A 14161-nucleotide genomic window follows, 5' to 3' on the forward strand; every position below is an offset into this window, starting at 1 on the left:
GGTGTTATCTGAGTTGCATCAGCTCAGTGGCGCATTAAGCGTTACGCTGTCATGGTCTGTTGTTATGAAACAGTTCCCGTGAACTAGCATTGGGTGTACCTTATGTAACAAGCCTATCTTTGGGCTGATGTACAGGATTTCACATGTGGAGCCAGGCAGAGATGTAGCTGACTCTTCATTTCTACCGTTATGTCTTTTTTTTTTTTTAATGCACAAAGATAAGTAGCATTTAGAAAGCAGAGCCCATTGCTTTTCGTGCCGCTAAAAGGGGATAGTGTTTCTTCAACATAAGCATGTTCTGGAAAGAGTAAGAAATTTTGGATCTGTAACTGAAATGCCATAGCCTGCTACCCTGCAAGACATAAAACATTTGTACTGTGGCACAAAAGAAAAACCAGACAAAACCATGCAGTCTGGAGAGTTTGTTTCAGTTTTGGTGGCATTTCTAAGACTGCCTTCAGGGCCCAGATGAGATGTTTCTTAGACACCTACTGCCATTAGTGAATGTCTCAGAGTTATGGTGACTCCATTGCCTCCCTGGGCAGCTTGGTCCAATACTTGACAACCACGTTGGTGAATTTTTCTTTTTTTTCTAATATCCAGTCTAAACCTCCCCCGGTAAAATTCTTGTCCTATAGTTTGTTACCTGGGAGAAGACACTGACCTCCACCTTGCTACAGCCTCCTTTTAGGTAGTTGTAGGGAGCGGTAAGGTCTCCCCTGAGCCTCCTTTGCTCCAAGCTAAACAACCCCAGTCCCCTCAGCCACTCCTTGTAAGGCTGGTGCTCCAGACCTTTCACCATCTTTGTGGTCCTTCTTTGGACACACTCCAAATTTCTGCTTTCATCAAAATTGCTTGGTTGTCTCTTAAATTAGCAGGTTCACACTATAGGAGATGGTTGAAGATCTAAACTCTTCTCCCTTTTTGCTTTAGTAAATTTATTCACAATGTATACAATGATTACAATAAAACTACCCTCCTTGAGTTAGTGTATTTCCAGACAGGAACTTGTCACCACTGCCTTTAAGTCACTGTGTTCAGGTGGAGAGAGGACAGGGAGTCCTCTGTATAATGTGTGCCCTCTGCCTGTCAGGCCTGTCCCAGGGAAGGCAGGGTGTGATTCCACTAGTCTTTCTTTCACATCCCCAGTATTCCCCAACCTACCCACTTGCTCTCAGAGCTCTGTCACTAAAATGGAGAAGTCCCTCTACCTGGACACACCGTGGGCTCACTCCTGCCATCTGGTACTGCAGCCTGGCGCCTGGATGGCAGTGTGTCCACACTGGAGCTATGTCTGGGCGAATGCATCAGTCGCGGTGGGTGCAGAACTCAGAGCGGCCATGGCTTTCAGCTGGGTGCATACCATTGCTCTCTGGTTGAGCTAGCAGAGCTACAGGGCCCTTCCTGCATGCCTGTCTGCACCAGCTGGCACTTTCTGATGCACCATGCACCACTGACCTGCCCTGCTGCCGGCGTTCCTGGTACCTGGTGCTCCCTGAGTACTTCTGTATGAGTCGGGGATTGGCCGCCATTGGTCCTAGTCCTACCCAGCTCCTGTCAGCAGCAACTCTCTTGGCTCCTCCTGAGGTCCCTGGTTTGTGACCGCTGCCTGTGTGCTGCGCTGGAGCTCTGTGCTGCCAGTCATGCTGGCACCAGAGCTGCTCACCTCAGCGACTGAGAAATAACACACTTGCCAGGTGACCTTTGAAGAAAATCACAAATTTCTTTGTTTAGAGTGTAGGGGCCTGGATCTCATATAGCAGTTTCTAGCAGATAGAGTATATTACTTCTGTATCAAGTGTCACACTGTCAGAAAGTGGCACTTTGTTAGATAATGTGACCTTTAGAATAATCATCTTTCAGTCCTTTACTCTCTCTGTGGTACTGTGAAACTCTAATTCTTAATGCTTTTTGATGAAGTAGAAATAACACAACATGGAAGTATATGAGTTATTTCCTCTCAGCTGTATGTTTTTCTTCATAAATGGCACAGGTGTCATTTTGTTCATGAAAAACTTCTGTTTGCTGACTGTAAAATATAAATTTCTAAAATGTTCTGAAATGTAAATTTGGTAAGCCTTTACATATTTTATAAAGGAAAAAACTGATGTAATAATAGGTATCAACCACTTTCTAATGGCTTCTATGGAAAAAAAGTAGACAAAAATTGCCCTTTGAGCTTTGTGCAAGCTTGTCCGTTGAAGGAACAGAAAACCACTGTGCTGGAACAATGATTGTTTAAAAAGAGAATATGAGACCAGCTCTGGGTTAGATATGTGGATTTGATTTAAATACTAGCAATACTATCTGATAGAATTTTTTGTGCACTAAATTCCCAACATATGTTTTTAGGAGATGCCCAGCTTCAAAATTTTGTCCTCAGTCAGTCCTTATTTAAGCACTCGCTGAATCAGAGGTTCAACTTGGTCTCTTTGCCATCTTCTCACTTCAAGTTATGCAATATGCTTTAAGTCAAGGAAAAAGGCTTCTATGTTTGCATAATTATGTTTCAGAAGTGGAGTTTGGTGGAGTGTGTTTTTTGTTTTGTTTTAAAACTACCAAAAGAGTTAGCTGAAAGCTTTCTATCCTGCTGGGTTCTTAACTTGATAACCATGCTGGTTTTCAGCAGTTGTTCTCTTTGCTTTCATCTCATGAGGGCTATAGTAATATAAAAACATCCTTCTGCTCAGAATATGAACTAGAGGTATGTTGATTGTTTTTTCAACCTCATTGCTGTGGCAAGTCTAAATGGAGTAGAAATACAATAGCAAAATACTGTGTAGCTTCGTGTGTCGAGTTTTTTTACAGAAAGTTGAAGAAATGTTGACATTTACTGGAGACAAAAGTATCTTCCAAATAGAAGCTGCCTGTTTAAAAAAAAAACATATTTTTATGGAGCAATGTTACATTATTTTTTGTTGTAATTGTATGAAAATCGTAACTTTTAAATACTTACAAGTATCTGTAAGTATACATGTAGATACCATTCTGACTTCTTTGCGAATCTTCATCTAAAATCTCATTGTTTTTACTGTGTTTGGTTAACTGAATAAAATACTGGGTTAAAATTTGAAAAATATTACATATATTAAACATTTGTGAGACAAAGAAGGAAATAATTAATTTTGTGCCTAAAATTTGGAAGTTGGATCTGCTTGAGTCTTATTTTTTTTTTGAAGAGAAGAAAGTTTTACTGGCACTTTACAATATTTTGTAAAGATTCAAAGAGAAAGAAATTTATTTTCTAAGCCTCCTTTAACTTTACAACTGTGAAAACTTACAAAAAGGTCCATCTTACAGGGATTATTTTTGATACAATTTTTGATACAGTTTGCTTTTGATTTCTGAAATCAGCAACCTTTAATTTTTGTGTTTTTTTTTTCACAGAGGAAGGTTTTTTTGTATAATCCAGTGGGAATGAAAACCTTAGTTTTTCCTAATGTTTTAAAATCTCTTAGCTGTAAATGTTTACTATTATAGATGTATTGTAGGACCTTAAAAAGAGCTGGAGAAGAAATAAGGAGAAATAATGATAGCTTATTCCCATAAACCTTTTATTAATACTTTAAACAGATACTAGACATATTGTAGATGTATTGAGTTTGTTAAAGCTAATACTTCAGCTAGAAACCCATTTGGCACTTCAAGTGAATCTCCCAGATGGAACAATATCATTAAAAATTAATCGTATAACCACTGGACCTGCCTTTAAAGAACTGCTGAGGCTTTCTAATGGTATATTGTTGCTCCAGTTCACCAGTGAAGCGATTCCGATGCCTTTTTCGGTGTGTGGCCTACTTCTGTTAATGAAAGTACAATTTATTCACTTTAACATATAGATTATAAAACTAATCTCCTAGTTGAAACATTATGCATTTCTGCATGTTTAACTTCTCTTCACTGAGCCAAAAAAAAGTATGTAGTAAATCAGGAGGGATACATCAATCAACCTGGCATCATTTAAAAGACAATTAGAGTTTGGGATTGTCATTGCTGTTGATGTCAAATACTGAGCCAGACTCTTCTTTTGCATGCCTTGGCTGGGCTAAGGGGAGTTATATCAGGTGTGGGTCTGGGCTGTTAAGCTTTATTATAGTAGCTTGTTCAGTATCTTCATCTTTTCACAAGTATTTTTTCCCTAAATGTTGGTATTTTAAGGCAAATCATATTACCTGTCCCAAACAGGCAGGCATTGTAGTTCTCTCTTACATGGCTCCCATTGTAATCTTGGCATCTGACATTATTTTACCAGGAGAAATAACATCAAAGCTCCAATGTACTTCGTCAAAGTGTTTTTCAAAGCATCAGCAGTGCTATTTCATTTGGTGCGTGCATTCTGAGGCCTATGCTAGAATCTGCTACATTGGTTTACTCCAAAGCTGCATAAAGATGGCTGGGTTTCGCTTGTAATGTTTACTCAGCACATAACCAACCCTAGTGGGAATGAAGCGATTACTGTGCTGCTGTATCATCTGCTCCATCAACTTACTGGTCCCTGCCATCTTTCGTTCTTGTGGAATGGCTGATGGTGTGATGATGGGCTCAGTCAGGATATGTCAGATAGCTCATTTGTCAGTATAACAGCTCATCAGATTATTGCAGTTAGGGAGGGAGAGAGGAAGGCTGAATAATAGTGTTTATCATCAGGCAACAGTGCATGGATGCATTAGAGAGGACAACTTTATACCTCGGGGTGATAGGATTTGCTTTTAGTTTTTCTTTATTTTCTTTGTTTAGGGTAGCATTAACACTTCATTGCCTTTTCATTCACTGACAGAGTTGCACCTCTGAGCTTTCTCATGCCTACTTACTGCTATTCACTATTATGGAATAACTTTTGGATGGTGAAATTCATCAAAAAACATCACCAGCTGAAACAGCACTTCAAGACATCCATTTGTATTAGATCTGTGTAGATTCCATATCTATTAGATCTGCCACCGTTGATGGATTAAATAGATTGGCTTACTCTTGGTTTGTTTTCGGCTCCCTTTCTGAGGCAAGCTACTCAGTTTGGCCTTCAGACAAGGATAGGGGCCCTTGCAGCTGTCATTACAGCCATGGCAAGCAAGGGCTTCTGTTACTGCATCCTTACTGCATTCCTCAGCTGTCTAGCTATAGCAGCTTTAAGGCTGTTTAGGGTCATTTAATAGTCAGAAGCCTAATACTCTGGCACTCAATATTTAAACATGACAGTTGCTACTCTCACTTCAATGTTTGAGTTAAGTTATCTGTGCCACAGGAATAGGTCAGCAGTAATGTAGTTCTGTAAGTAAATATCAAATACTAATTTACATTTATTCTGTATATAGCCATAGAAAATGCATACACGTACATAGTTGTGTATATATATTTGTGAACTTAAGTAATTTATGTACAAAATAGCTGCCATTCCTGAAAAAAAACACCAAAAAAACCCCCACAAACCCAAACAAAGCCAACAGCAAAAAAAAAAGGACAACAGAAAAACCCAAGAAAAAAAAACCCACGAAACAAGAGTAGCGTAAATGCAATAGGACATATAGAGGATTCTAATTACACTCTGACTTTTCACAACATTGATGTAGGCAGACGGCAATGTAAGTTAAAGGTTCATTAAACAGCATTCAATTGAAAAAAAAAAAAAAAGGCTAATTGTCTTCTGTGGTAAATGCACCATTACACTCTGAACTAGTATGTCATATTTATTAAAATTTGATTTGCACTTCTTTTTCAGGTGACAAGCACAGCACAAAATTATACGGTATTTGTGTGTTGTTTTTATTATGAGGTTTATTTTAATATGTTTTTCTCGGATTAGATGGTGTTTTGAGCTACAAGTCACGAACCTGGGGATTTTGATGTTTCTACATCAAAGTGACCTTTTCTAAGGTTTTAATTCTGTTTTTTTAAATATTGGGGGAATAAATTGTGAAAAGAAAAAAATAAAAATAAAGGAAACAGTTGTAAATTCTTCATCTCAATTCTTTATGCCACTTATTTGCCCAATAAAAGCTAGGAAAAAATAAGTATATTACAAAGACAGCCACCAACCACCTTTGCTGCTGTTTTTCTTCTGTGCATTCAGAGAAACTGACCCCAAGTTGGAACTGATCTGGCATACAATTTGGAGAAAAGTTATCTGCTTTGTTTATTATATTTAACATTAAATAGAAAGTGTTTCATATGTTATTTTATAGTATAATAAAATCCAGAACCCAGCTTCCATAATCCATTACTGTACTGGAGTTTCCTGAGAAATACGTATAATTAATAATGATAATAATAATAGTAACCAATGAAAGTTTGCATTATGAGCTGCTTAAATCATAGGACTAGTTTTTTTCCTACTAATTAGGCAACCTGTTATGGCATTTGTAGCCAGAATTAAAATAATCTAATAAATTCAACTAGTTATTTGTAGAATGTTTCCTTTATATATGTCTATATGCATACTGCTTATATTTTGTGACTCAGTTGTAGTCACCCTTGAATCTATTTGACCTTTAAACGAAGACAGCATATTGTTCTATGACAAAATTAAAATACTGTGTGTGCACTTGTATTATTGTGAGATATAAGCATTTTATAACCATTAATTCTAACCATTAATTCTACCCTATACCCACCCCCTTCTTTTTTTTGTCTGTACCTTAACGTCTCAGACACTCAGACGTAATGTAGAAGACATTCCATAAAGTCAGCAGTGACTGGCACGTACTATCCCAAGTCTCATAGTGAAAGTTTACTGATTATTCCAGTTAATTTGCATTTACTTCTTTACTCCTTTATGCTTCAATTTCTGAACATAATGCAAAGGGTAACACATCTCTGATGTAATTCTAAATTCCTTAGGTTAAGATGACTCCCAGTGACTTAGCAGAATGCCAATCTTTGTACTTTAATATGTATCACAGCATCTTCAATTTCTTTGGAGGTAGCAGTTCCTTTTCTAAAAGAGTGAAGTTGCACAATAATAGCATTCAAAGGAGACCCTTTTCTTGCCTTCAGCTTTCATTGGTATATGTGGTATGTTAAATAGACCAACACAACCTTACCTTAAAAAAAATATAAATTATTATTATTAGTCTCTCAGTTTCATTAAAATCGTACAGTTTCTTCTTTACCTCTGGTGTGATGTCTCCACTTCCATGTGATTCTGTGCTGCTGCATAAAATGAAGAATGCATCAGACTAACATTTCTTTATTGCTTTCATACTTTAGCAGTATCAATATTCTGTGCTGATGAGCAGGCGTGTACCTGAGCAGGTCTCTACCTGCAAAACTAATGATAAATTTTCTTGTTAAGTGTTACGTAATTATAGTTCTTGTCTTGGGCAACTTGTAGTTTATGTTGCTTTTTTTTTTTTTTAATATCTTAAACATTTCATTAGGAATAAAACATGGTATGCAACTTTTTGTTTACTGCTGTTTCCAACTGCGGTATAGATGGGTGGAAAATCATTACCAATTCAACAAAACCTATTACATTGCAATTAAAAGATCAGACTGGACATGGTTTATTCCATCCCTGTTTCTATTTTTTTGAAACATATTCTAGGAGTTATGTAATTAAATTACTACCTGCTGTATCACCATCTGCTTACATGGTTTTGAAATGTTTCTAACCTCTGTGTGTGTATAGACTTCATGACTTCAAGGAAGTGCCAGAAAAACACTGAACGTACTCAGCAGATGGACTGAGTGACTTACACCTCCAAGCAGTCAGTCTTGATTGTACTGGGTATAATTAAGCATATTTTCTCTAAATCTAATTATTTAGTTTCAAAACCTGGCAGGGAGACTTCTGTAATTGTGATAGTAAAGTATTCTTTCTGGGATGAAGACCTGATTGAGATGATGGCTATAGATAAATAGTATGTATTTTCTTGTTATGGTCATACACTATTATTTCTTAGGTAAATAGTTGTATCATTATCTTTAAGTAAATATGCTTCAACTCAATTCTTGCACTACAGTATGACATGGGTAAATCTTAAAATGAACAAATAGATCTTGATGCTCATAGTGGGCCTGCCAAAAAGTAAAACTTGTATTTCAGTGCTCAAAGCTTCAGGTACATGTTTATTTTCAAACATTATGGTATCATGTTATTCAAAACAATTGGATTATTCAATAATAAAGTTTTTGCTGCAATAAATGTGCATGCTGGCTTTGTTCTGCTGGATTTTTTTTTTTTTTTTTATACTATGAAGAAACTGAGCAAACTAATTTCCTCTAATACTGAATGAGAGTTAAGGATCCTCAGCAGTCCGCAGGAGCAGTTCATTATGTGTCAAAAAGTGTTGCTCTTAAACAAAACACACTTAGGCTAGGAATTTCATAGACTGTTGTACAGGTGTTAATAATCTTAGACCTTAGTCAGAAACTGGAAGTCTTAATGGGATCATTAAATGAAAGTTTAGTCTGCTTTTATTCAGCTGTGTGAAGTCTAAGCTGTGATAGCCCTGTAAGATGTTCTATAACTTTTCCAATTTCTTACTCATTTTGAAGTCATTTTGACCTTGGTAACACAGATTCAAACTATCTTCAAAGGCATTTCAGTAGCTTTTTTCAGTGCTATATTCAAAAACTCTGAAGGTAATACCCTCTCTGTATTTCATACTCTACATATTTATTTTTCTGATTCTCATTAATTTAGTTAGATTGCAGTCTTCCTTTGCTCTTTACTGAGAAATTGCTCTGCAGGACATACGCATTTTAACTTTTATGCCTAATGCTAGATGTGCATGCTCATAGGTATCTACTCAAATAAAAGTGCCTGAAGTATTCTGCTTTCCTCACATACAAAGTTCCCAATGCAGTTAGTAAAAGTGCGATGAGATTTTGATAATCTACATCTCTAATGAGAAAGTCATCTCTTTACTTCAATCGTAACTACTTCAATGATACATGAAAGTACTTTAGAATGGTGCTGATTTTGTTTTTGAGATCACCTAGCAGCTTAACAACCAGCCTGGATATAAAATTTAGTTCTCTACTGTTTGCAGGAGTTTGCACCACGTGGCAAAGTTTATGGCACTTAGCCAACTGTCTTTTGAAGTATTGCATCTGCCTGTTTTGACATTAATCCGTAACAATAAATCCCATATGTAGCCCAAATACTGGTCTTTGTGGCTCCCAATTTACAATGGCAATAATTAAAATATTTGCTTTCATGTCACAGATGGTAACTGCGGCAGATAATTGTATTCGCTGTAATTATTTTAGACTAAGTTTAGCGATGGAAGATGAAAATCCAGAATGGTTTTGTAACGACACACAGTATTTAATTGGTTTAGCTGTAAGCTCAGTTATTTCCAGGATCTAAAAGTAAGGAAAAATGAAATGGATTACAGCTCCAAACACATCTATGGAACGTTTATGTATTACTTAAATAGAGATGTGACATAATGGCAATTTTGGGTTGTTCTCTTTATGTTAAGTGTGGTAGGTTTTGGGCATAACTTTTTACTGGTTGCATGCAAAGTTATGAAAATGGGTAACAGAACTGATTACTTTTGATCATATGTATTCTGACCATACCCTTTGAAATATATAGAGGTTTAGCTAAAGCTTTTGTGTCAGTATAAAGGAGACTCATAGCTTGATATTTTTTTTAAAGAGAATGAAAAATTGAGTATTTAAGTAATGTAGTGATTGCACATTAAATCATTAAATGCAATGCAATTGTAATAATTTTGTTTGTGTTACTATATTAAACCTAGTTGTTTCAGGCTGTATGTTGGCAGTGTAAATATTCTGTAATAAAGCAGTGTTTTATGACTTACTGCGTTTGCATTTTCATGCCGTTTGCCTGACATTTCATTTCAAACCAGCATTACTTTTAAGTGCCATTGAAGATCATTTATTTTTAATAACGTCCCTGTTCATAAATAAGTTATAAAAGCTATGAGATGTACTTAAAAGAGTTCACTGTGTTTCTATATACCTTTAATACATACAGAAATTATAGGTATGCATGAGTATCTAAAATGCAGGAAATATGTGTGTTTGCTTTTGGAAATAAAAAATAGCATTCAAATTTTTAGTCTTGAATTTCTGTTAAACTCTTTCCTAGTGCAGTTTCTTGATTCATCTTAATTATAAATTTAGTCACTCTAAATCTTTTATGAGCTTGGGTGACTTTTCACTAGAGACTTATTTGCCTCTGTTTCCATGCTGTAAATCATGAAAAAAAATTGTATTATGAAGGTTAGTGGAAGATGTTTCTCTGTAAAAAGCATTAGAGGTGAAGAAAACACTTCTGCTTTTTTAAATTACATAGCCTGATCCTCTTCCTGTGGAATCTCATGGGCATCTTTTGACTTTTTTTTTTCTTTTTTAACTTCTGAGCTTGAAATTAGGTCAAGTATGAATAAAGCTGATTAAGTTTTGTGAGGGAAATATTCCCAGTAAAAACCTAAATTTAATAAAAGTTCACATTTTCAGTGAGGAACTGTTTATTTTTGAGAGGAATAATTAGCATGTAAAAAAAAGCAGAAGATGTTCAGTTTTGAGTGTGGAAAGTTTCTGGGGAAATTGTGGAAAAAATAGGTTTCCGTTTTTGAAGCTAAAGAAAATCTGCATAGAGTTGAGGATCTGTATCTCTATTTCTATAATCTTTGTTAGTTTGATGATTTGAAAGGTAAAGAAAGTTAGGAGAGATCAGGGACATACTGATAGTCGCTACAGTAATATTTGCAGTTTTCCCAGAGACCTGCAGAAAGACAGAAACAGCATGTGAATAATAATGCATTTGTTTATTTTATGAAGTCTTTTCTTCTTCCTTCAAGGAGACACCTAAGTATCCTAGTACAAAAGAAGGAACACAATGGAAGTGTAAGTTGTATTCCAGTCAAAAATATTTGTACAGTATTGAAAATGCTTATATAGGAATTTGCAGAATTTCATGGCTCCTAGTGAGAATGCTTCTAACCTCACTTCAACTCAGCTGAAGTTACTGAAGGGTTCTTTGGGGATGTGGGGTAGCAACAGAAAGGCATTGTTTAGGAAGTAAATGTGACTGAGTCTGAATAGACACAGCCGTTATTTGTGTGTTTATTCTGTACTTACATAAAGTTGGCACTCAGAGTGATATTTTGTACACGTTCTGGTGATATGCAAATTGCATCAAAGACTGCAACAAATATGAGCCATGAAAATGAAATGCTTTATTTATCAGTGATTCAGGAAATCTGCATCATTCTTGTGCTTCAAGGGTTACAAGTCAAGCAGTTTTTAGCAAGCTGCTAATCTGCTATGCTTGCTATATAGTTATAGTTGCTTGCTATCCCAGGAGTTTCCAGCAAATGCTCATACAATCTGATTAACATGGTTCACATACAAAGGGCGCTGGCCTGGGGACTACCATGACTCATTAATGGAAATGAATTTTTCATGCCATGGCTGCTATGCCCGTGTGTTAAGACTTTCATTTCTTTTTCCATTTTTTTTTCTGTTTTCTGTGTTTTAGTATTATTTTTTAAAGTAGAAATATTTGTATGAGTTTTAATGACTGGTTACATTACAGGTTTGTGATTTTATTTTTTCATACTGATGTTATTTTTGCTAAGAAACAGATGTATCAGCAGCAGTTAAAAAAGGGGGTGTGTGTGAAATGTCATACACTTGTGTTCATATTGAACCCTTTAGCTCTGATTGAATGCTTGATGAGCTCGGTTTATGGATGAGGCGACTCGATCTGTTCCTGGCAGCATTTCTGCTTTGAGTGGGAGGTTGGAGCAGGTGACCTCTGGGTCCTTGCCAGCCAACACTTCGGTGATCCTGTGAATTGTCAACTTTTCAGTATAACTTTCCAGAATTAAGATGATTAGTATAATAGATGTATCATAGCGTAGTAGAATGGTTTGGGTTGGAAGGGATCTTAAAGATATTCTTGTTCCAGCCCCCCTGGCATGGACAGGGATACCTTCCACTGGACCATCCCATTTTTTTAAGAAGCTGAAACACATTCTGCTGTGACATGAATACTGTTCAGTTTCATAGCTGAAAGCAGGGAAGAGGGGTCTAAGTCTTCTCACAGAGCTGTTGCTTGGAGTGTTTTTGGGTTAATGTTGCTTTTTAAAGGTGATTGGAGAGAAGAAGTAATAAAATGTTAGCTGATATGCAAATTGTGCTCCATGACTGGTCATCCACAGCTGCTGTTCTGTGGCCCTTGCTATTTAAGGGTTTTGGTCTCAGCAGATTCTAGTTTTCTGGTTATTATTACTTTGTTGATAAGTTCCGAAACATCACTAGCTGTCTTGTAAAAGAATGTGTACCTTAATGTGAGTATCCAACATCTCACAAGATCATCAATACCCATTTAGCTGATGATATAAAGCTAAATTAGCACAAACCGTAAGTCCTTCTGTTCCTGCACAATTCTTGCTTAAGATGGGCTGTGCTGAAATACCTCTAAGCATCAGTAATCTAATTTATAGCCTACTTTAACTCAGTATGCTAACCTATATGTTTCTTGAATATGTCCTCTTTGTTCTTTTTGTAATGCACACTTATGTTGCTGATGTCTCTAAATCAAAAAGTGCTATAACATAAAGCAATTTAAGCTCTAAAAGTTATGCACAAACCCTGGCCTAGTCTAAAAGAACAAGAAGGTTTATTATTTCTTTTTCCTCTAAAGCAGCTGATCTGTTTATTTAGATTGTGATGTGTCATGCTGCTCTCTAAGGCCGCTCTGTTCATGATCAAGAAGCATTATTTTTACTTTGTGAGAAATTGTTGCTTAAGAAATTAGTAGAACTACTCAGAGTTCAGCCTAATAGAATTCTATTATAAATTCTGTGTAACTATAGAGTTACAAGTGTCAAAAGCAACTACAGGCTGAGATAGACAATTGAGAATTGAGGGAGTCTTAAGGATAATGGGACTCTCTGGTTCATTTAGTGTAATAGCCCCATCTTCATACATCTCAGCAGGGCTGAGACATGTCCATAAGTGAGATTAAGACACCATCAAATAGAGGCTGAAGATAAAATCATAGGCTAAGCAACTGTGCTTCTTCTCCCAAGGCTGTGGTCACAATTGGCTGAGAACAGTGTCATATCTAGCTACTTTTTGTGATTTAATTCTCAAAGGACTAACATCAAGGTGTAAAATTATCCTGGAAAGCTACTGAAAGCATATATATTACTGGTATACAGAGCTTTAGATATAGAGTTACTTTAGCACAGATCTTAAATGTGTTTGCAGCATGAGTGATAACTAAAGGAACAAGTTTAAGATGTGTCTACACTGAATTCAATGCTGGCTGATGTGGAAAGGCTGTGTCAAGAGTTGTGGAACTCCTTAATAGATAGATATGTAGACAAAGCAGCGGAAAGAAGGGACGCTTCCTTCAACTTTTATCCCCAGAAATCAAGTGAGGGTTCCTCTGGTAACCTGGATTTTCTTCTAAAAAGAAATCATAAACTTATTTTAGCATATAGACGTTGGTGGATTCAGCATGCCGTATGTCACAGCATGTTGAGTATGTGTGAAATAACATGTTGTGATAAATTCATAGGAATTGTACACCATGCAAAATTATACCTCCAGGCAGACGCAAATGACCAAACTCTGGCATTTCTCAAACTTGACAGCTTATTTCAGTGGAGATTTAGAAAAAAAAAGGTTAACGGACACCAAACATATTACCACTCCACTCTTTGCCTATAGCTATAGGAACACTAAATCTTCTAATATTACATCTTGTGGCAAATTAAGGTTTCCTTGTTTAGGTCCTAGAAACCAGGAATAAACAAATCTTATGAGGAGCAGCAGAGGGAACCGGGGTTGTTTAGCCTGGAGAAAAGGAGGTTCAGAAGAGACCTCTTCATTTGCTAGAAGTGCCTGAAAGGAGGCTGTAATGAGGTGGGGGTCAGTCTGTTCTCCCGGGTAAAAAGAAATAGGACAAAAGGAAATGGTTTCAAGTTGTGCCAGGGGAGGTTTAGGTTGGATATTAGGAAAAAAATCTTTCCCCAAAAGGGTGGTCAGGCTTTGGACCAGGCTGCCTGGGAAACTGGTGGAGTCACCATCCCTGGAGGGATTTAAAAGATGTGTAGATGTGCCACTTAGGGTCATGGTTTAGTGGTGGGCTTGGCAGTGCTGAGTTAATGGTTGGACTTGATGATCTTAAAGGTCTTTTCCAACTGACACAATTCTATGATTATAAGTGGGG

General features: G+C 36.6%; 1 protein-coding gene across 16 annotated transcripts in view; it reads left to right on the plus strand.

Moving 5' to 3' along the window:
• The window catches only part of NAALADL2 (N-acetylated alpha-linked acidic dipeptidase like 2), a 489547-nt gene that overhangs the window by 202609 nt on the left and 272777 nt on the right, over window positions 1-14161 (plus strand). For 2 of the 16 annotated variants that reach the window (XM_062603415.1, XM_062603421.1), the window contains one exon: window positions 2809-2964. The exons of the other annotated variants lie outside the window; for them this stretch is intronic. The gene's annotated coding sequence lies outside the window, so the exon portion shown is untranslated. The remainder of the gene's footprint in view (window positions 1-2808; window positions 2965-14161) is intronic. 16 annotated transcript variants of the gene reach the window in all.

The sequence above is a fragment of the Pezoporus occidentalis genome, unplaced genomic scaffold (assembly GCF_034315485.1).
Source record: "Pezoporus occidentalis ecotype Australia unplaced genomic scaffold, CSIRO_AGI_Poc_V1 ctg8, whole genome shotgun sequence".
NCBI classification, from domain to species: Eukaryota; Metazoa; Chordata; class Aves; order Psittaciformes; family Psittacidae; genus Pezoporus; species Pezoporus occidentalis.